Source organism: Anomaloglossus baeobatrachus, chromosome 3, assembly GCF_048569485.1.
Source record: "Anomaloglossus baeobatrachus isolate aAnoBae1 chromosome 3, aAnoBae1.hap1, whole genome shotgun sequence".
Lineage (NCBI taxonomy): Eukaryota > Metazoa > Chordata > Amphibia > Anura > Aromobatidae > Anomaloglossus > Anomaloglossus baeobatrachus.
In genome coordinates this window covers 602218695-602242849 of record NC_134355.1, presented here as the reverse complement: position 1 = coordinate 602242849, position 24155 = coordinate 602218695, and positions in this window count along the sequence as shown.

Here is a 24155-nt window from a genome sequence, read left to right as displayed (position 1 = left end):
ACCACTCCCGGGATCCCCATATTGAGCAGCGGTGGTGCTACAAATCACCACAACCGTGGGTGGCGTCACGGACAATCTCCCCAACAAAAATCCCCTTTTCACTCACGGGCGAGGAGTGCCGCTCGAGAACCCCCGGGATCCAGCCCACCGCTCGAGCCACCACTGAGCAGCAGCAGCCGGACCCGAGCAGAGGGGTGAGCGCGGTGCCGGCACCCTCCTCCCCGCCCGCGACATCTTCATCCGCAGGGAAGCACGTCCAAGGGACGTCTTGACAGAGTCCCAAATTGTCGTAAAGTCACGGACTACAGCATCAGCAGCAGGGACATCCGAGGAAGAGGATACAGGTAAAGGGACGGAAGGCTGAAGTCCGTAAATGACATGGAAGGGAGAGCTGGAGGAGGACTCACTGACGTGGTGGTTATGGGAGAATTCAGCCCAAGGAAGAAGCGTGGACCAGTCGTCGTGATGGGCGTTAACGTAGTGACGTAAGAAGGAGGTCAAGATCTGATTGACTCATTCCACTTGGCCATTCGACTGAGGATGGTAGGCTGAAGAAAAGTCCAGAGTCACTCCCAGATGTTTGCAGAGGGCCCTCCAGAAGCGGGAGGTAAATTGAGTTCCTCTGTCGGACACAATGTGTGATGGAAAGCCATGCAACTGGAAGATGTGCTGTATGTAAGCGTCAGCGAGTTCCTGGGCAGAGGGCAGTCCAGCCATAGGGACAAAATGAGCCATTTTGGAGAACCGATCCACCACGACCCATATGACTGTGTGTCCGGAGGACAGGGGCAAGTCCGTAATAAAGTCCATTGCAATGTGTTGCCACGGAACGGAGGGTATAGGCAGAGGCAGAAGACGACCATATGGCAGGTGTTTGGGCGTCTTGTTCCTGGCACAAGAGGAGCAGGCTGAGACAAAAGAAGTGACGTCCGTGCGAAGGGATGGCCACCAGTAGTGACGTACAATTGTACTCCATGTTTTCTTCTGACCAGCATGGCCGGCTATTTTCGAGGCATGGCTCCAGTGCAACACTTTTTGCCTGTCAGTCTCAGAGACATAGGTCTTCCCGGGCGGTATCTGGGCCAGGGTGACAGGGGCCACCGGAATGATTTTACTAGGGCGGATGATGGGCTGGGATGTCTCCTCCTCCTGCTCCATGGGCATGAATGACCTGGACAAGGCATCTGCTCGTACATTCTTGTCCGCGGGTCGAAAATGGAGCTGAAAATCGAACCTGGCAAAGAACAAGGACCACCTGGCTTGCCGTGGGTTCAGTCGCTGAGCGGACCGCAGGTATTCCAGGTTCTTGTGGTCCGTGTAAATGATCACGGGGTACACTGCTCCCTCCAGAAGGTAGCGCCATTCCTCCAGAGCCAGTTTGACTGCCAATAGCTCTCGGTCACCGATGGTGTAGTTGCGTTCAGGCGCTGAGAAGCTCTTGGAGTAGAAACCGCAAGTAACCATCTTCCCGGAGGAGGACTTCTGCATGAGCACTGCTCCGACTCCCGAGGAGGAGGCATCCACCTCCAAGGTGAACTGTCGGTTTAACTCAGGACGGTGGAGCACAGGGGAAGAAGCAAATGCCTGTTTCAGGGAGCCAAACGCGGCGTCGGCCGCAGGTGACCAGTCCTTTGGATTAGCCCCCTTCTTGGTCAAGGCGGAGAGAGGTGCAGTCAGAGCAGAGAAGTGAGGGATGAACTGACGGTAATAGTTTGCGAATCCCAGAAAGCGTTGGATTGCCTTCAGTCCGGAAGGAGGGGGCCAGTTGAGAATGGAAGAGACCTTCTCCGGGTCCATCTGCAGACCGGTATCGGAGATTACGTAACCCAGGAAGGGAAGAGAAGACTGCTCGAAGACACACTTCTCGTACTTGGCGTACAGACGATTCTCTCTCAGTCTTTGTAGTACCAGCTGCACGTTCTCTCTGTGGGTCTGGAGGTCCGGAGAGAAGACCAGGATATCATCAAGATACACCACCACACAGACGTAGAGAAGGTCCCGGAACACGTCGTTCACCAATTCCTGAAAGACTGCTGGTGCGTTACACAAGCCGAAGGGCATCACACAGTATTCATAGTGCCCATCGCGAGTATTGAATGCGGTCTTCCATTCGTCCCCAGAGCGGATGTGGACCAGGTTGTAGGCACCCCGAAGATCCAACTTGGTAAACACACGAGCTCCTCTAAGCCGATCAAACAATTCGGGGATGAGCGGCAGGGGGTATTTATTTTTCACGGTGATTTGGTTCAATCCCCGGTAGTCAATGCATGGGCGTAGGTCGCCCTCTTTCTTCTTAACGAAGAAGAAGCCTGCTCCCGCAGGAGAGGAGGATCTCCGAATGAATCCCCTTGCCAGGTTCTCCGTGATGTAAGCAGACATGGCCCTTGTTTCAGCAGGAGACAGCGGATCTATCTGTCCTCGAGGTGGTGTAGTTCCCGGGAGTAGGTCGATGGCACAGTCATAAGGACGATGTGGCGGAAGTACCTCTGACTCCTTTTTATCAAAGACGTCCGCGAAGGACCAATAGGCCGAGGGCAGTCCCAGTAGAGACTCCGGAACCGGAGGTCGTCGGATGGGCTGTATAGTCTTCAGACAGTTCTCGTGGCAAGAGGAGCCCCATCGGGTGATTTCACCAGTACACCAGCTGACTGACGGTTCGTGTGTCCGTAACCAGGGGAGTCCCATCAGGATTTGATGAGACATGTGTGGGAGGACGTAGAGAGCGATGTTCTCGGTGTGCAGGGCACCGATACGTAGTTCCACCGGCTTGGTGATCCACGAGATGGTGTCAGAAAGGGGTCTCCCATCTACAGAGGCAATCACGAGGGGTTTGTCGAGTGGAGTAACAGGCACCTGGTACTTGTCCACCGTGGCCTGCTGGATGAAATTGCCTGCTGCCCCGGAATCGAGGTATGCCTCGGCCGTGAACCGCGTCTCTCCCGTTGTCACTTGAACAGTCCACGTAACCGGGTCTGAGAGAGTCCCAGCACCTAGGGTGGCCTCTCCTACCAACCCTAGGCTTTGGAGTTTCCCGGCCTCTCTGGACAGGAGCGTAGAAGGTGTGTGCCCTCTCCGCAGTAGAAGCAGAGTCCCTTGGCGAGCCGTTCTGCTCGACGTTGTTCGGACTGCCGCAAACGGTCAATCTGCATGGGCTCGTGGACAGAGACACCAGACGACGCTGACTGAAGTACGGCGGGCTTCTGCGGAGGAGAGGAATGCCGTATCGGACGTCTCTCACGGGACACCTCTTTGGATCGTTCCTGGAATCTGAGGTCCACGCGGGTGGCTAGTGCGATCAGGGCATCCAGGGTGGAAGGAACCTCGCGGCCTGCCAGCTCGTCCTTAATACGGCTGGAGAGTCCTTCCCAGAAGGCGGCGGTGAGGGCTTCATTGTTCCACCCCAATTCTGAGGCCAAAGTGCGGAAGCGGATGGCATACTGCCCCACCGTCATGGTCCCCTGACGTAGCCTGAGGAGTGATGAGGCGGATGCGGCGGCACGTCCGGGTTCGTCAAAGGTGTTTCTAAATGCCTGCAGGAAGTCCTGGATGTTAGTGGTCACAGGGTCCTCCTTCTCCCACAAGGGGTTCATCCAGGCCAGTGCCTCACCCTCTAGATGGGACATCACAAACGCCACCTTGGCTTGGTCAGAGGCAAACAAGTGCGGAAGCAGCTTGAAATGGAGGGAGCACTGGTTTAAGAATCCTCTGCAGGTCTTGGGATCTCCGGCATATCGGGGTGGAGAGGCCAAGCGGAGTTTAGAAGCTTCCGAGGTAGCCGCCACGGGAACCGTGGCCGTGGACTGTGCAGTAGTAACCTGAGATGCCAGGGACGTGGCAGATGCTTGCAGCGTGTGCAGGCGGGTATCCACCGAGGACATGAAGGCCAGCATGCGGGACTGGGTCTCGCGCTGTCGTACGAGTTCCTGCTGCAGGGTGCCCAGCTGGGCCGCTAGTGCTTCGGCGGGATCCATGGCCTGTTCTTACTGTTAGGGCCAGGTGGTCGGGCAGACCCAGGAGGTGGATCCACTGGGCTGAACACCTCACCAAGGGCAAGGTGCCCGGTAGCCGGAGCACTACAGGTAGCAGGACAGTCCATTCAGAGGAGTGTAGAAGTCCCTGGGACCACGGAGTCTCTGAAGGTAGTCCGGGTGACGGAGCTCAGGTTCGGAGGCCGAGATGACGTCAGGCAGAGTCCGGAACCGACGGAGCAAGAAGACGGGTCACCACAGGGATCGGAGATGGTATGAACTTGACGGGATGGCAGACCGTCACCGTTCGGGGTTCGGGTATCGTCAGAACCGGTTGGCGAGGCAGGAGCGGCTCTAGGAGAGAGATAGGTAAGTATACCACAAAACACAAGGAGACCTGACTCCTAGCTTAGCAAAACATGAAGAACAGGCCCCTCCCACTTGGAAAGGATCTCCCTATATACCCTGTACCTGATTCTTCAATATCCTGTTGGAGGACACTGGCCCTTTAAGAGAGGGTCAATGACCGCGCGCGCGCCCTAACGTGCATGCGCGAGGCCCGGGTGCCAGAAGCCAGAGCAGGGAGCGGTGAACAGGAGGCAGGAGAGCCGGGCTGGAGCAGAGTTGCCGACGGGCGCCGGGAGCGGGGACCAGGCTGCCTGGGGACCGCAGGTGATGGGGCATGGAGGCTGTGGAGCGGGGGATGCCTGGCAGAGGAGCCGGGAAGCGAGGCAGGGGAGCCGGGGAGCGTGGCAGGGGAGCCGAGAAGCGAGGCAGGGGAGCCGGGGAGCGTGGCCGGAGAGCCGGGGAGCGTGACATATACTCACTTATCATAAGTGACTTATGCTCACCCTCTTTCTTCCCCTAGCCAGGAGCTGTAGTATGCACCATCCATGAACTCTAGCTGCTCTGCATGGTCAGACACAGCCATTACACAGCACATGACAGGGGCACATTTATAAGATTATCTCAGCACAGGAACATACATCCAATGAAATGTGGAACTTACTATAATTCCAAGATCTGTTAAATAAAACTTACCTTCCCTTTTCCTGAACTCACTTGTGGATAATGATGGTCAAAGTCGAATGAAGACACATTTCAAACATTGATCATACACAATACATTACCATATGTAAACCTGCCGGTAGTGGAGGGACTGACCCATCATCCAGTATGTGTGGAGGTGGCCTGATGTCCCCCTGGTGGTAGATGATGGAGAAAAGAAGAATTGGACATGCTAGCTGTACAATCCTTCCTTCTAAAGGCCGCTTTACACGCGGCAATTTATCGTGCGATCGCATGTGCGATCGCACCCGTCCCCATTGTTTGTGCAACACGGGCAATTTGTTGCCCACGTCGCACAAAGTCGTTTACTCCCGTCACACCTACTTACCTTCCAAACGACCTCGCTGTGGGCGGCGAACATCCCCTTCCTGAAGGGGGAGGGGTGTCCGGCGTCACAGCGACGTCACACAGCAGCTGCCCAATAGAAGTGGAGGGCCGGAGATGAGCGGGATGTTACTTCCCGCCCACCTCCTTCCTTCCGCATTGCCGGCGGGATGCAGGTAAGCTGCAGTTCATCGTTCCCGGGGTGTCACACGGAGCGATGTGTGCTGCCTCGTGAACAATGAACAACCGGCACGCAGAAGGATGTTTGATTTTTTGAAAATGAACGACGTGTCAACGAGTACCGATAAGGTATTTTTGCTCATTCACAGTCACTCGTAGCTGTCACACGCTACGATATGTCAAACGATGCCGGATGTGCGTCACTAACGACGTGAGCCCGACGACACATCGTTTGATATATCATAGCGTGTACCAGGCTCTTTATGGTGGATAAACTGTACCAGAACTGTCTGGTGGTGACTTATTCCCATCTACCTATCCAGAACACATACTTGTAAGACCCAAGTATGAATATGTATGGAGCATCTTGAGCGAAAACTGTAGGTCCAATGAGCATCAGCCAAACAATATCTAAACTGTATTGCCAGCATTATTTGGACATTGTGGATAATGTTTTTCAATTTTATAGTTGCCTTTTTATTAGATTTTATCACTTAAAATTAGGTGTCCATTTTCTGATCTGTTTTCTGTTCCACTTATATATGTAGAGTGCGCTGTATTTATACCCCCACTCAGATAACTATTAAAACGTATTTCTTTGGATGTTGCAACTAAATCCGGAAGTAACATTTCGACCAGCAGGGAAGGAAATATTATGTGACTGTTTTTATTGCAAAACTAAAGTATTAGTAATAAATCTTTTTTTTCAATAAACTTAAAACAAGCAATATTTGCCAAATACCAATGAATCAGAAAGGGTTCAGGCGTACCGTGGGGGAGATTACCGGACAATTCCAATAACATGTTTAATATCAAAAAGCTTTCAGAACTCTGCTGTAAAGAAGTTATGTGCCGACATTGTTTTACTTATCCTAGAAGACTATAGAACCAGAATCAGGCTTCTGAAGTATTCAGAATTAGAGTTGAGCGATGTTCGAGGTTCGCCAATTTCATGTTCGTGTGATTTTGGGGGTGCTCGAGATCGAACTCTTTTGCTAAAAGCTCGACAGTTCGAGTTACGTTCGAGAATGGTTCGATCACCAAAAGCAGGGCTTTTTACAGCTAAAGTGTGCAGGGACCCATCGCTGGCAGCCTGCGGTAAGCTGGTAACCAAGATAAATATCGGGTATCCAAGCAAAGCTTTGCTTGGTAACCGATATTTACCCTAGTTACCTGTGCAGGGAGCCGACACTTTCCCACTGGGTTCCGCCCCCTCCTGCACTCGGCATGTACACACACTCACACTCACCTGTCCCCAGCCATGCAGTCCCCGGCACTGACGTCCTCAGCGCCACATAGCCCCCCTAGGCTCCACCCACTTCGCACTCTGCCCACCCACTTTGCACTCCGTCGCCCGCACACATGGCCCCGCTAGGCTCCACCCACTTTGCACTTCGCACACATTACCCCGCTTAGCTCCACCTACCTCGCACTCCGCACACATTACCCCACTTGGCTCCACCCACCTGGCACTCTGCACACATTACCCCGCTTGGCTCCACCCACCTCGCACTCCGCACACATGGCCTCGCTTGGCTCCACCCACCTCGCACTCCGCACACATTACCCCGCTTGGCTACACCCACCTGGCACTCTGCACACATTACCCCGCTTGCTCCACCCTCCTCACACTCCGCACACATTACCCCGCTTGGCTCCACCCACCTCGCACTCCACACACATTACCCCGCTTGGCTCCACCCACCTCACACTCCGCACACATGGCCCCGCTCGGCTTACCTGCGGTGATGAAGTCCTGCCCTCCCGACCTCAGCGCTGTCACTGTCCTCCATCGCCACTGCTTCACATTTCCTCTCTCTGCCGACCCGAGACTGTGACTACGGTGACGTCACAGGCTCCCGCGATACTTGGCTGTGAAGGCGGCGGTCATTGAAGTCAGTGACAGCTCTGCTATCAGCAGTGTAAGAGATCATCACCGCAGGTAATGTACCTCGCTCCTGACAGCAGCACTTGTCATGCCCTGCAGTGACCTGGGCTGACCTATTGATGTTAGCTCAAGTCACTGCATTGCTCTCCCAGACAATGGGAAACAATTTGTTCTTCATTGACTGGGACAGTGACTATGGTATGGAACGTCATGGGAACCCCTTGTATTACAGCAGACCTGGATTTGTTTTTCTTTCTAATAAATTGGTCAAATTGTCTCTCCAGTAAAGGAGACAAACTCTAGCACAGCGCCACCTATTGGAAGTAGCGATCCTAAAAGTCACAAGTGGATTTTTGACAATCCTTTGCAATATGACTCAGGATATATAAGCCAGATCAGAATCCCAATTTGCAGACACGGTGTTTCGGGGTGCTTGCCCCTCGTCAGTGCAAAGTATGGGGGTGTCTGATCTGGCTCATGAGAAAGCTATGTGGGGACCACGGGGGAACACTATTCTCCTTAAGGAGACTTTGCAAGCCAGTCTGGCTGCCAGGTAAGGGGACTTATAGCTGCAATGCCCCTAAAATTCCACGGGGGAACACTATTCTCCTTAAGGAGACTTTGCAAGCCAGTCTGGCTGCCAGGTAAGGGGACTTATAGCTGCAATGCCCCTCTGGGAAATATTCAAATTGTCTCTCCAGTAAAGGAGACAAACTCTAGCACAGCGCCACCTATTGGAAGTAGCGATCCTAAAAGTCACAAGTGGATTTTTGACAATCCTTTGCAATATGACTCAGGATATATAAGCCAGATCAGAATCCCAATTTGCAGACACGGTGTTTCGGGGTGCTTGCCCCTCGTCAGTGCAAAGTATGGGGGTGTCTGATCTGGCTCATGAGAAAGCTATGTGGGGACCACGGGGGAACACTATTCTCCTTAAGGAGACTTTGCAAGCCAGTCTGGCTGCCAGGTAAGGGGACTTATAGCTGCAATGCCCCTAAAATTCCACGGGGGAACACTATTCTCCTTAAGGAGACTTTGCAAGCCAGTCTGGCTGCCAGGTAAGGGGACTTATAGCTGCAATGCCCCTCTGGGAAATATTCAAATTGTCTCTCCAGTAAAGGAGACAAACTCTAGCACAGCGCCACCTATTGGAAGTAGCGATCCTAAAAGTCACAAGTGGATTTTTGACAATCCTTTGCAATATGACTCAGGATATATAAGCCAGATCAGAATCCCAATTTGCAGACACGGTGTTTCGGGGTGCTTGCCCCTCGTCAGTGCAAAGTATGGGGGTGTCTGATCTGGCTCATGAGAAAGCTATGTGGGGACCACGGGGGAACACTATTCTCCTTAAGGAGACTTTGCAAGCCAGTCTGGCTGCCAGGTAAGGGGACTTATAGCTGCAATGCCCCTAAAATTCCACGGGGGAACACTATTCTCCTTAAGGAGACTTTGCAAGCCAGTCTGGCTGCCAGGTAAGGGGACTTATAGCTGCAATGCCCCTCTGGGAAATATTCAAATTGTCTCTCCAGTAAAGGAGACAAACTCTAGCACAGCGCCACCTATTGGAAGTAGCGATCCTAAAAGTCACAAGTGGATTTTTGACAATCCTTTGCAATATGACTCAGGATATATAAGCCAGATCAGAATCCCAATTTGCAGACACGGTGTTTCGGGGTGCTTGCCCCTCGTCAGTGCAAAGTATGGGGGTGTCTGATCTGGCTCATGAGAAAGCTATGTGGGGACCACGGGGGAACACTATTCTCCTTAAGGAGACTTTGCAAGCCAGTCTGGCTGCCAGGTAAGGGGACTTATAGCTGCAATGCCCCTAAAATTCCACGGGGGAACACTATTCTCCTTAAGGAGACTTTGCAAGCCAGTCTGGCTGCCAGGTAAGGGGACTTATAGCTGCAATGCCCCTCTGGGAAATATTCAAATTGTCTCTCCAGTAAAGGAGACAAACTCTAGCACAGCGCCACCTATTGGAAGTAGCGATCCTAAAAGTCACAAGTGGATTTTTGACAATCCTTTGCAATATGACTCAGGATATATAAGCCAGATCAGAATCCCAATTTGCAGACACGGTGTTTCGGGGTGCTTGCCCCTCGTCAGTGCAAAGTATGGGGGTGTCTGATCTGGCTCATGAGAAAGCTATGTGGGGACCACGGGGGAACACTATTCTCCTTAAGGAGACTTTGCAAGCCAGTCTGGCTGCCAGGTAAGGGGACTTATAGCTGCAATGCCCCTAAAATTCCACGGGGGAACACTATTCTCCTTAAGGAGACTTTGCAAGCCAGTCTGGCTGCCAGGTAAGGGGACTTATAGCTGCAATGCCCCTCTGGGAAATATTCAAATTGTCTCTCCAGTAAAGGAGACAAACTCTAGCACAGCGCCACCTATTGGAAGTAGCGATCCTAAAAGTCACAAGTGGATTTTTGACAATCCTTTGCAATATGACTCAGGATATATAAGCCAGATCAGAATCCCAATTTGCAGACACGGTGTTTCGGGGTGCTTGCCCCTCGTCAGTGCAAAGTATGGGGGTGTCTGATCTGGCTCATGAGAAAGCTATGTGGGGACCACGGGGGAACACTATTCTCCTTAAGGAGACTTTGCAAGCCAGTCTGGCTGCCAGGTAAGGGGGACTTATAGCTGCAATGCCCCTAAAATTCCACGGGGGAACACTATTCTCCTTAAGGAGACTTTGCAAGCCAGTCTGGCTGCCAGGTAAGGGGACTTATAGCTGCAATGCCCCTCTGGGAAATATTCAAATTGTCTCTCCAGTAAAGGAGACAAACTCTAGCACAGCGCCACCTATTGGAAGTAGCGATCCTAAAAGTCACAAGTGGATTTTTGACAATCCTTTGCAATATGACTCAGGATATATAAGCCAGATCAGAATCCCAATTTGCAGACACGGTGTTTCGGGGTGCTTGCCCCTCGTCAGTGCAAAGTATGGGGGTGTCTGATCTGGCTCATGAGAAAGCTATGTGGGGACCACGGGGGAACACTATTCTCCTTAAGGAGACTTTGCAAGCCAGTCTGGCTGCCAGGTAAGGGGACTTATAGCTGCAATGCCCCTAAAATTCCACGGGGGAACACTATTCTCCTTAAGGAGACTTTGCAAGCCAGTCTGGCTGCCAGGTAAGGGGACTTATAGCTGCAATGCCCCTCTGGGAAATATTCAAATTGTCTCTCCAGTAAAGGAGACAAACTCTAGCACAGCGCCACCTATTGGAAGTAGCGATCCTAAAAGTCACAAGTGGATTTTTGACAATCCTTTGCAATATGACTCAGGATATATAAGCCAGATCAGAATCCCAATTTGCAGACACGGTGTTTCGGGGTGCTTGCCCCTCGTCAGTGCAAAGTATGGGGGTGTCTGATCTGGCTCATGAGAAAGCTATGTGGGGACCACGGGGGAACACTATTCTCCTTAAGGAGACTTTGCAAGCCAGTCTGGCTGCCAGGTAAGGGGACTTATAGCTGCAATGCCCCTAAAATTCCACGGGGGAACACTATTCTCCTTAAGGAGACTTTGCAAGCCAGTCTGGCTGCCAGGTAAGGGGACTTATAGCTGCAATGCCCCTCTGGGAAATATTCAAATTGTCTCTCCAGTAAAGGAGACAAACTCTAGCACAGCGCCACCTATTGGAAGTAGCGATCCTAAAAGTCACAAGTGGATTTTTGACAATCCTTTGCAATATGACTCAGGATATATAAGCCAGATCAGAATCCCAATTTGCAGACACGGTGTTTCGGGGTGCTTGCCCCTCGTCAGTGCAAAGTATGGGGGTGTCTGATCTGGCTCATGAGAAAGCTATGTGGGGACCACGGGGGAACACTATTCTCCTTAAGGAGACTTTGCAAGCCAGTCTGGCTGCCAGGTAAGGGGACTTATAGCTGCAATGCCCCTAAAATTCCACGGGGGAACACTATTCTCCTTAAGGAGACTTTGCAAGCCAGTCTGGCTGCCAGGTAAGGGGACTTATAGCTGCAATGCCCCTCTGGGAAATATTCAAATTGTCTCTCCAGTAAAGGAGACAAACTCTAGCACAGCGCCACCTATTGGAAGTAGCGATCCTAAAAGTCACAAGTGGATTTTTGACAATCCTTTGCAATATGACTCAGGATATATAAGCCAGATCAGAATCCCAATTTGCAGACACGGTGTTTCGGGGTGCTTGCCCCTCGTCAGTGCAAAGTATGGGGGTGTCTGATCTGGCTCATGAGAAAGCTATGTGGGGACCACGGGGGAACACTATTCTCCTTAAGGAGACTTTGCAAGCCAGTCTGGCTGCCAGGTAAGGGGACTTATAGCTGCAATGCCCCTAAAATTCCACGGGGGAACACTATTCTCCTTAAGGAGACTTTGCAAGCCAGTCTGGCTGCCAGGTAAGGGGACTTATAGCTGCAATGCCCCTCTGGGAAATATTCAAATTGTCTCTCCAGTAAAGGAGACAAACTCTAGCACAGCGCCACCTATTGGAAGTAGCGATCCTAAAAGTCACAAGTGGATTTTTGACAATCCTTTGCAATATGACTCAGGATATATAAGCCAGATCAGAATCCCAATTTGCAGACACGGTGTTTCGGGGTGCTTGCCCCTCGTCAGTGCAAAGTATGGGGGTGTCTGATCTGGCTCATGAGAAAGCTATGTGGGGACCACGGGGGAACACTATTCTCCTTAAGGAGACTTTGCAAGCCAGTCTGGCTGCCAGGTAAGGGGACTTATAGCTGCAATGCCCCTAAAATTCCACGGGGGAACACTATTCTCCTTAAGGAGACTTTGCAAGCCAGTCTGGCTGCCAGGTAAGGGGACTTATAGCTGCAATGCCCCTCTGGGAAATATTCAAATTGTCTCTCCAGTAAAGGAGACAAACTCTAGCACAGCGCCACCTATTGGAAGTAGCGATCCTAAAAGTCACAAGTGGATTTTTGACAATCCTTTGCAATATGACTCAGGATATATAAGCCAGATCAGAATCCCAATTTGCAGACACGGTGTTTCGGGGTGCTTGCCCCTCGTCAGTGCAAAGTATGGGGGTGTCTGATCTGGCTCATGAGAAAGCTATGTGGGGACCACGGGGGAACACTATTCTCCTTAAGGAGACTTTGCAAGCCAGTCTGGCTGCCAGGTAAGGGGACTTATAGCTGCAATGCCCCTAAAATTCCACGGGGGAACACTATTCTCCTTAAGGAGACTTTGCAAGCCAGTCTGGCTGCCAGGTAAGGGGACTTATAGCTGCAATGCCCCTCTGGGAAATATTCAAATTGTCTCTCCAGTAAAGGAGACAAACTCTAGCACAGCGCCACCTATTGGAAGTAGCGATCCTAAAAGTCACAAGTGGATTTTTGACAATCCTTTGCAATATGACTCAGGATATATAAGCCAGATCAGAATCCCAATTTGCAGACACGGTGTTTCGGGGTGCTTGCCCCTCGTCAGTGCAAAGTATGGGGGTGTCTGATCTGGCTCATGAGAAAGCTATGTGGGGACCACGGGGGAACACTATTCTCCTTAAGGAGACTTTGCAAGCCAGTCTGGCTGCCAGGTAAGGGGACTTATAGCTGCAATGCCCCTAAAATTCCACGGGGGAACACTATTCTCCTTAAGGAGACTTTGCAAGCCAGTCTGGCTGCCAGGTAAGGGGACTTATAGCTGCAATGCCCCTCTGGGAAATATTCAAATTGTCTCTCCAGTAAAGGAGACAAACTCTAGCACAGCGCCACCTATTGGAAGTAGCGATCCTAAAAGTCACAAGTGGATTTTTGACAATCCTTTGCAATATGACTCAGGATATATAAGCCAGATCAGAATCCCAATTTGCAGACACGGTGTTTCGGGGTGCTTGCCCCTCGTCAGTGCAAAGTATGGGGGTGTCTGATCTGGCTCATGAGAAAGCTATGTGGGGACCACGGGGGAACACTATTCTCCTTAAGGAGACTTTGCAAGCCAGTCTGGCTGCCAGGTAAGGGGACTTATAGCTGCAATGCCCCTAAAATTCCACGGGGGAACACTATTCTCCTTAAGGAGACTTTGCAAGCCAGTCTGGCTGCCAGGTAAGGGGACTTATAGCTGCAATGCCCCTCTGGGAAATATTCAAATTGTCTCTCCAGTAAAGGAGACAAACTCTAGCACAGCGCCACCTATTGGAAGTAGCGATCCTAAAAGTCACAAGTGGATTTTTGACAATCCTTTGCAATATGACTCAGGATATATAAGCCAGATCAGAATCCCAATTTGCAGACACGGTGTTTCGGGGTGCTTGCCCCTCGTCAGTGCAAAGTATGGGGGTGTCTGATCTGGCTCATGAGAAAGCTATGTGGGGACCACGGGGGAACACTATTCTCCTTAAGGAGACTTTGCAAGCCAGTCTGGCTGCCAGGTAAGGGGACTTATAGCTGCAATGCCCCTAAAATTCCACGGGGGAACACTATTCTCCTTAAGGAGACTTTGCAAGCCAGTCTGGCTGCCAGGTAAGGGGACTTATAGCTGCAATGCCCCTCTGGGAAATATTCAAATTGTCTCTCCAGTAAAGGAGACAAACTCTAGCACAGCGCCACCTATTGGAAGTAGCGATCCTAAAAGTCACAAGTGGATTTTTGACAATCCTTTGCAATATGACTCAGGATATATAAGCCAGATCAGAATCCCAATTTGCAGACACGGTGTTTCGGGGTGCTTGCCCCTCGTCAGTGCAAAGTATGGGGGTGTCTGATCTGGCTCATGAGAAAGCTATGTGGGGACCACGGGGGAACACTATTCTCCTTAAGGAGACTTTGCAAGCCAGTCTGGCTGCCAGGTAAGGGGACTTATAGCTGCAATGCCCCTAAAATTCCACGGGGGAACACTATTCTCCTTAAGGAGACTTTGCAAGCCAGTCTGGCTGCCAGGTAAGGGGACTTATAGCTGCAATGCCCCTCTGGGAAATATTCAAATTGTCTCTCCAGTAAAGGAGACAAACTCTAGCACAGCGCCACCTATTGGAAGTAGCGATCCTAAAAGTCACAAGTGGATTTTTGACAATCCTTTGCAATATGACTCAGGATATATAAGCCAGATCAGAATCCCAATTTGCAGACACGGTGTTTCGGGGTGCTTGCCCCTCGTCAGTGCAAAGTATGGGGGTGTCTGATCTGGCTCATGAGAAAGCTATGTGGGGACCACGGGGGAACACTATTCTCCTTAAGGAGACTTTGCAAGCCAGTCTGGCTGCCAGGTAAGGGGACTTATAGCTGCAATGCCCCTAAAATTCCACGGGGGAACACTATTCTCCTTAAGGAGACTTTGCAAGCCAGTCTGGCTGCCAGGTAAGGGGACTTATAGCTGCAATGCCCCTCTGGGAAATATTCAAATTGTCTCTCCAGTAAAGGAGACAAACTCTAGCACAGCGCCACCTATTGGAAGTAGCGATCCTAAAAGTCACAAGTGGATTTTTGACAATCCTTTGCAATATGACTCAGGATATATAAGCCAGATCAGAATCCCAATTTGCAGACACGGTGTTTCGGGGTGCTTGCCCCTCGTCAGTGCAAAGTATGGGGGTGTCTGATCTGGCTCATGAGAAAGCTATGTGGGGACCACGGGGGAACACTATTCTCCTTAAGGAGACTTTGCAAGCCAGTCTGGCTGCCAGGTAAGGGGACTTATAGCTGCAATGCCCCTAAAATTCCACGGGGGAACACTATTCTCCTTAAGGAGACTTTGCAAGCCAGTCTGGCTGCCAGGTAAGGGGACTTATAGCTGCAATGCCCCTCTGGGAAATATTCAAATTGTCTCTCCAGTAAAGGAGACAAACTCTAGCACAGCGCCACCTATTGGAAGTAGCGATCCTAAAAGTCACAAGTGGATTTTTGACAATCCTTTGCAATATGACTCAGGATATATAAGCCAGATCAGAATCCCAATTTGCAGACACGGTGTTTCGGGGTGCTTGCCCCTCGTCAGTGCAAAGTATGGGGGTGTCTGATCTGGCTCATGAGAAAGCTATGTGGGGACCACGGGGGAACACTATTCTCCTTAAGGAGACTTTGCAAGCCAGTCTGGCTGCCAGGTAAGGGGACTTATAGCTGCAATGCCCCTAAAATTCCACGGGGGAACACTATTCTCCTTAAGGAGACTTTGCAAGCCAGTCTGGCTGCCAGGTAAGGGGACTTATAGCTGCAATGCCCCTCTGGGAAATATTCAAATTGTCTCTCCAGTAAAGGAGACAAACTCTAGCACAGCGCCACCTATTGGAAGTAGCGATCCTAAAAGTCACAAGTGGATTTTTGACAATTAAATAATAATAATAAATTGGTGAAAGAGGGAATGTTTTGGGCAGTGTTTTTTCAAATAAAAATGTGTTTGTCGTCTATTTTTTTTTATTACTGACTGGGTTGGAGATGTCGGGTATCTGATAGATGCCTGACCTCATGAATCCCAGGGCTTGATGCCAGGTGACATTACACATCTGGTATTAACCCCATATATTACCCCGTTTGCCACCACACCAGGGCACGGGATGAGCTGGGGCGAAGCACCAGGATTGGCACGTCTAATGGATGCGCCACTTCTGGGACGGCTGCGGCCTGCTATTTTTAGGTTGGGGAGAGTTCAATAACCATGGACCTCCCTAGTTTGAGAATATCAGACCCCAGCTGTTCGCTTTACCTTGGCTGGTGATCCAATTTTGGGGGGACCCCCATGTGTTTTTTTTTTTTTATAATTATTTATTTAATTTAAAATAACAGCGTGGGGTGCCCTCAGTTTTGGATTACCAGCCAAGGTGTAGCTGCCAGCTGTGGTCTGCAGGCTGTAGCCGTCTGCTTTACCCTAGCTGGCTACAAAAATAGGGGGAACCTCACGTCTTTTTTTTTTTTAATTTATTTTTTTTTTGGTAAATACAAGGCTAAGCACCCCTTAGTGCCACATGAAAGGCACCAAAGGGCGCAAAATTACAAAATGCAGGAGAGTGGGACATTATGTGTCTTTCTGCCATTATAATGACAGAAAAGACTGTTATGAAGTGTACAAGCACAGGAAAATCACCAGAGCACTCTACGCTGCGAAAAGCAGTAGAAAATGGCACTGGAGTGAACATGTGACTGTCTCATGTAGGTTAGGAATTTATGTATTTTCCCTCCTTCAGTTTTTTTGCAGTACGCAAAAAAAACGGAAGGCACACGGATGACAAACAGATGACATACGGACCATATACGGAACGGAAACGGATGCCACACGGATGCACCCGTGAAAAAAAAGGACCGTTTTTTGCGAACCATAAAAACAGATCGGTCGTGTGAATGTAGCCTTATTCTGATCTGCCGTTTATAAACAGCAGGCAGAAATAAGTGAATAGCGCCACCCAGCGTCAGAAAATCTCCGGGGTTTCTGGGGTAGCTGAGACCCTGGAGATCATGATTCAGGCCGGTTTTTCCGGTCCCCGCTCATGTGATCACAGGTATACACTGTATACCGATGATCACGTTACAGTAAATGACAGCGCCGGTAAAAAATTATTTATCTCCCATCTGGCATGAACAAACATGTCAGATGGGAGATAAATCTCCTCCCCGGTCCCCTCCAGTCCCCCGGTGTCGCCAAAGTGTCCTTCCCCGACACCCTCCCGGAAATCCAAGATGGCCACGTGCATAGCAGCGCGCTGGCCGCATTCACCCAACTCCTCTGATTTCTGTCAGATGTGCCATGACACATGCGACAGGAAACTCCTCCCCAGGCCCTGCCAGGTCACCCCCTATAACACCACCGGTGTTCCATGGTGTCCCACGGTATCTGTGCAGCATTGATCCCCTGCGGACCCTCCTTCACAATAGATGCTGCCACATGCACAGAGCGGCTGTCAGCTCAGCTTCCTGTGTTCAGACACAGTGAGTGGTGGTAACCATGCATCTGTAAGCTACTGCAATACCCTGCTCATGAGGTAAGGAACATAGTTGATCAGGAGAGCTATACTATATTTCCAAGTGGAGGCATTTGATTTTATAGTTGCCCTGCTGAACGACTACCAAACATGAGAGTCCGTTATACGCCACAAGAAAACATGTCTAATTAGCGAGCTCTGTTGTTTAGTATTCATTCAGCTGGATAACTGGACTTAAAGGGGTATTCCATCTCCAAGATCCTATCCCCAATATATAGAAGGTGGAATAGCAATAATATCAGCAAATACCAATATTTGGAAATGTAGAATAGTTCTCCTGATTAGGCATGCCCTTACCTCATGAGCAGGGCATTGCAGCTTTGGTAGCAACACTTACGACATGGACTCTGCTGCTGTGGACCCGGGGAGAGTGGGTGCAGATTCATTGCACCCACACTCCTCACATGGAGGGCCTGCACTCCTAGAAAATGGGGGATACGTTCCCTGAGCGTGTCCCCCCATATTCTAGACGATCTAGAAGAGTCATCGTGGGACCCCCTTATTTTTTTTCCTTACAATAAATTGGTGAAAGAGGGAATGTTTTGGGGAGTGTTTTTTCAAATACATTTTTTTTTGTCTATTTGTTTTGTTAGTACTGACAGTTTGTGATGTCGGGTATCTGATAGACGCCATGACATCACAAACTGCTGGGCTTGATGTCAGGTGACCTTACAGCTAGTATCAACTCCATTTATTACCCCGTTTGCCACTGCACCAGGGCACGGGATGAGCTGGGGTGAAGGGCCAGGATTGGCACATCTAGTGGATGCGCCACTTCTGGGGCACCTGCGGCCTGCTATTTTTAGGCTGTGAAGTGCCAATAACTATGGATCTTCCCACCCTGAGAATACCAGACCACAGCTGTCCGCTTTACCTTGGCTGGTGATCCAATTTGGGGGGGGACCCTACTATTTTTGTAATTATTATTATTTATAAAATAATTATAAAAAAGAGCCTGGGGTGACCTCCACATTGGATCCCCAACCACGGTAAAGCTGCCAGCTGTGGTTTTCAGGCTACAGCCGTCTGCTTTACCCTAGCTGGCTATCAAAACTGGGGGGACCCTACGTCATTTTTTTTTAACTATTTTTTTAAATAAAAAAAATTAATGGGCTTCCTTGTATTTTGATTGCCAGCCAAGGTAATGCCAGGCAGATGGGGGTCTGCTTTAACTGCGCTGAGAATCAAAAATACCGCGGGGCGCTACGTAATTTTTTTTTAATGATTTATTTTTACAGCACTGTCATGTCAGTCAATCAAAATACAGGGAAGCCCATTTTTTTTTAGTTATTTAAATAAATAATAAAAAAAAATATATGGGCTCTCGCTTCATTTTTTGTATTGCTAGATAAGGGTAATCCAAGCAGCTACTGGCTGCTAACCCCCACTGTTTGGTGTTACCTTCACTGTCAATGGAAAATCCAGGGAAGCTGCCTCCAACCCCCAGCTGCCTATTTGTACCTGGCTGTGAACTAAAAATATAGTGAAGCCCTTTTTTTAATTATTTCATGAATTTCATGAAATGATTTAAAAAAAAAAAACCGACGTGGGCTTCGCCCTATTTTTGTTTCCAGCCGGGTACAACTAGGCAGCTGGGGATTGGAATCCGCAGCACAGGTTAGCCCGAGGTTTCTGGGCCCCTCTGCTGCGAATTGCAGTCCGCAGCCGCCCCAGAAAATGGTGCTCTCATAGAAGCGCCATCATCTGGCGCTGTATCCAACTCTTCCAGCTGCCCTGGTGACGGTGGCTCGCTAGGTAATTATGAGTTAATACTAGCTTTGTTTTACTAGCTAGTATTAAACCAGAGATTCTTAATGTCAGGCAAGGTTAAAAAAAAGACACCACACAGAGAAAAAAATACTTTAATAGAAATAAATATACAGACACACTTAGACTCCATGTTTATTACTCCCTCTTATCCCTCCACGATCCATGGTCTTCGGTCTTCTTTCTCCTTCAACACATGCAGCTCTGCCCCATCAGCAGCACTGCATGGGAGAAAGACGCTGCTCCCCGTGCAGGCTTTTCACTTCGTGAGTGATTAGTGCTGCTGGCTGTTAGCGGTACCATCACCGCTGACAGACGGGTTGCTATAGCAACGGTGCTCCGATCACGTGATTCCCGTTGCCGCTGCGGCTGTTAGCGGTGATGTCACCGCTAACAGGCGCGTTGCTATGGCAACGGTGATCTCCGTTATTTACCGGCTGTGTCAGCCGGTCAATAATGGAATAAGGAAGCAAAACGGGGAGTCGACCGTGTGCCAGAGCATGTCGCCAGTACACGGCGATACACAAACGTGCACCGTGTACCGGAGAGTGCAATGACAGGTCCTAGCATGACGTCAAAGCCATGTGACCAGTCTGTAGCCAATGAGAAAATAGACATGTGACTGGTCACATGGCTATTTTGACGTCACGATAGGTCCTGCATCACTGCTGGTTACCAGGAGGACGCAGCGATTACCGATGGAAAAGCTGCGGGAGACAGAGTGCAGGACGGATCGCGGGCACCGGTAAGTGTTATGGCAATGTTTATTAACTGTATGTGTACATTTATAATGTGTTTTTATGTGTTTGTGATTGCCTCCCATTGTTTTTAATGGGGTTCGAGAGGTTCGTCGAACAGCTCGTCGAACGGGGCACTGTTCGACGAACCGAACCGAACTCGAACTCCAGGGGGTGGCTCATCTCTATTCAGAATATGTACACTGAATGTAACTGAAAAAATACATCCATGTTCCAGAGAGACAAATGGAAGAAAAAGATCAGTTTACAAACAATTGTAACATTTTATTTGCATTGTTTCATTTTTTGCAATAAATTTTAGTTCCATTAGGAGACAAATTATCATTATGACATTATATTACTGTCTATAGATCAATAAGGGCATACCTTTCCCTCCCAATGGATAATGGTACCAGGGCTGACAGGAGCAGGATAAATGAGGTCCCCTGCCATTGTTGACATTACAGTTAGTATTAATCAGGTTTTTAACACCCGGGATCAGAAGTTTTCTGTTAGGCTCCTTGATGTGGTCCCCCTGTGCCATAGCATTTTCTCAACCTGAATAATGTAACAAAGCGACTACCCCTGACGGTGAAGATAGGCTTATGCTAGAAGGTAGCGATACTCAGGGAGACACGGTATTGTGACAGCTGGCCCCAGGGGTAGGGAATGTAGGTTAAGGTACAGGGGCAGGCAGGAACAGTCTCTGGTGCAGACAGACGCAGACTGGATGGCTGATGCAGGCAAGCGGAGACTGGATGGCTGGTTCAAGATGGTGAAGGGGGTACAACTGATATGGCAAGTGTAGCAGGTACATCTGGTAGAGTATGTGCTGCAGGTACAGCAGGCACAGATAGTGCAGCTAGTACAGCAGTTACAGCAGGCACGGCTGGTATGGCAGGTACTGATAGGTACAGCTGGTACAGCAGGTATGGGTGATACGACACGTACTGACAGGTGCAGCAGGTATGGCAGATTTAGACAGGTATGGGTTAGCAAGCACAGGTACAGGTACGGATACAGGGAAGGGAGTGGGACCTGATAACTAGCAACGTGTCTCTAGCAATAGAACACGTTACCCAGGCACCTTACATTGGGGGAGGATGCCTTAGGCACCCAGTGCTTCTCTGCCATAAGCTGAGAAGCACTTCCAGGTTAGGGCACACTGGCCTCTCAAGAGCCAGTGTACGTAGATCCTGGACTGGATCAGACATCATCTCCGAGCGGCCAGGAGGGTGGTATGCCGGTGTCCCCACCGGGAAGAGGAGTTGGGATAGTGAAGGGACGCTGGTGATGGCATTACATTTTCTTTGTTATTCATTAGTTTGGTGCTTTGATAATGTGTCTATGGATTACCATTCTTCTACCTCCATGATCAACCATAATGTACCTTTTTGGCATGTTGGAAGAGGGGGTTAATAGATTACAATGGAAATAAATCTGACACATTTTCCTGTACACTGTTGCTTACAGTTTCCAATTAAACTTCATTATAAAACGATTAGGAAAACAAATAACCTGTGAGCAAAGTATCTTCCTTCTTCTGACCATAATTATCTACGTTGCATTATGAAATCAGCGCACTAACTACACTGGCAAGAATTGTGAACGTCACAGGAGAGTGAAATACTGCTATTTCTGGGAAGCTCCGCGCCGCTCTCGCTTTCCGTACTGAACACATTTAAGCAGCACATTTAATTACACACTTAAGAACACAAATGACTTATCAGCAAGATAATCACGTGGATAACTAAATTATGATTAATATAACCATCATTCAACTGTTAATATGCACTGATCAAAAATGTAATCGCAACACTTGTTTTTGCTCCCATTTTTCATGAGCTGAACTCAAAGATCTAAGACTATTTCTACTACACAAAAGGCCTACTCAAATATTGCTCAGAAACTTGTCTAAATCTGTGTTAGTGCACTCTTCTTCTTTGCTGAGATAATATATCCACCTCACAGGTGTGTCATATCAAGATGCTGATTAGACAGCATGATTATTGCACAGGTGTGCCTTAGGGTGGCCACAATAAAAGGCCACTCTAAAATGTGCAGTTTTACACTATTGGCGAGTTCAGAACACTAGTCAGTATCTGGCGTTACCACCATTCACCTCACGCAGTGCAAAACATGTTCATTGCATAGAGGAGATCAGGTTGTTGATTGTGACTCATGGATCGTTGGTCCATTCCACTTCAAAGTGCAAAGTTCTTGGATATTGGCAGGAACTTGAACAAGCTGTAGTATACGATCCAGAGCACCCCAAACATGCTCAATGGGTGATATGCCCGGTGAGTATGCTGGCCATGCAAAAACAGCAGCAGAGATCTAAGCAGAGTGATGGCACAGCACTCACTTCTCCCACACCTTCTATCTCCATGGATCTGGGTCATCTTCATAGAGTGGCAATGCAATAAACTGTAGTACGTAACTGCAGTGCAGCCCTTTGATTATGTCCTCTTTCAGGAGGTGTGATAGAAGCTGTAGGGAAGTGAGTGCAGTTCCAGCCTCCTGTAATGTAACGTCATGTTTGAGACCAATCTAAAAAAAATGTCACAGGAAGTGTAGTAAAAATAACCCAATATTTATGTGTTAGAGAGATAGGGAGAAGTGTAGGGTAATGTATAATAAGGCTGATTGCAAAAGTGGTTAGCGTGTATAGATAGATATTTAGAAAGGATATTTTAGGTGCCGGACTACCTCTTGAAGTGTGACTACGGTACAGAACATTCCCCATCCCTATGATAGTAGAGTGGCTCTCTAACTCCTGCAGAATTCGGCGCACAATCTGTAAGGCTGACACTCTAATTGTACAGGAGATCCGCTCACTTATGTCGCTGTAAATCCCTGATAAAGGTATCCTATCGACACGTGTTGGGTGTGTGACGCCCTGGACCCCAGGGGTCACAGGTAATTACATCAGCCATATGCACACACACCCCCATCCCCTGTGAGGTCACACACATGTCACCCGAAAGGGAGACCTGATGCCTCCCTCAGGGCGAGTAGAGCACACCAGGTGGGCGGAGTCAGGCGGAAAGGCACGCCCACCGAGGAGACTACTGTCCTGGGGCAGGAAGTTCAAACAGATAAGTTTTGAGTTGACAGTGAGTGGTAGTGGAGCAGCTGTCAGGGACCCGGGTAGGAGCCTGGGCCCCTTGGAAACGTCAGGCAGGCAGACGGTGGTGGCCGTCTGTAGGAGTACCGGTACAGCAACTGGCAGAACCGTACAGACCGGGCCTGGGTTGGAGCCCGCCGGTCCTGAACCGGGGAGTCAACCGTGTACCGGAGCACCAGAAACCGGGTACTCAGACCACGTCCTAGCTTAGAAGCCACTGAGTATAGGCAAATTGACTGATTGCTGGCTGGACCTCATGGGTTCATCCACACCCAAAGTCCCGAAAGAAAGCAAAAGCCCACCGAGACCGGGTGAGTGCCACCGCCAAGGGCCAAACATCCGACGGGCCAGCGCCTGCGGGCAACAGTGGGCTCCTTCGGCAGCTCAACGCCAGGGAGCGGGCTACCACTGCTCAGGCAAGGGAGCCGAAACACAACATTCAGAGGTGCACGGGAAAAGGGGCCACCATCAACCCCACAGGGGACACCTGCAGCCGGCCGCGGGAACCGACTCCATCCGAACTTTGGTTTACCAGTGACTCAGAGTGTGAATCAATCGTGAGTACACCAGTGCCATCCGGGCACGACACTACACCGCGGCACGGCACCCTGCACCCTGATAACAACATCAGTGCTCCAGTCCCCAACCGCACCGGGGCCCCGGGGCACACCGCCCCTACCCACGGAGGGGCTAACATCTAGGCTGCGGCCGCAATACCAATCCCGGACGAGCCCGCCTTCACTCCAGCCGCAGCAGTGGTGCATCCCGTCGTCACGACCCCGTGGGACGACAGCGCGGCCCTCCCCGTCTGCGCGCCTCATCCCACACTACCACCACCCCGCTACCTCTCCCTTCTAACAGAGCGACGTGGCCCCCGGGCCGGAGGCACTCGTGCCACCGACAACCCGAGCCCGGACTTCGAGCCTCTCTGCCCGAGCAAACGGAGGAAGGGCCGGGCCCCTCTCAGGGCGGTACAGGTGGATCAGGTGATATGGTGCCCCATCTCTCCCTGTGTCATACATTTTGCCATGCCATTATTGTGTTCTTTGAGTAATCCTCCATTACTAGATTTATGGGATTGTTCATGGATGGTTTCCTGAATGCCACATATTATATGATGATATTCACTATTTAGATTCCACCATAGTTCTACTGGTATGGCTTTGG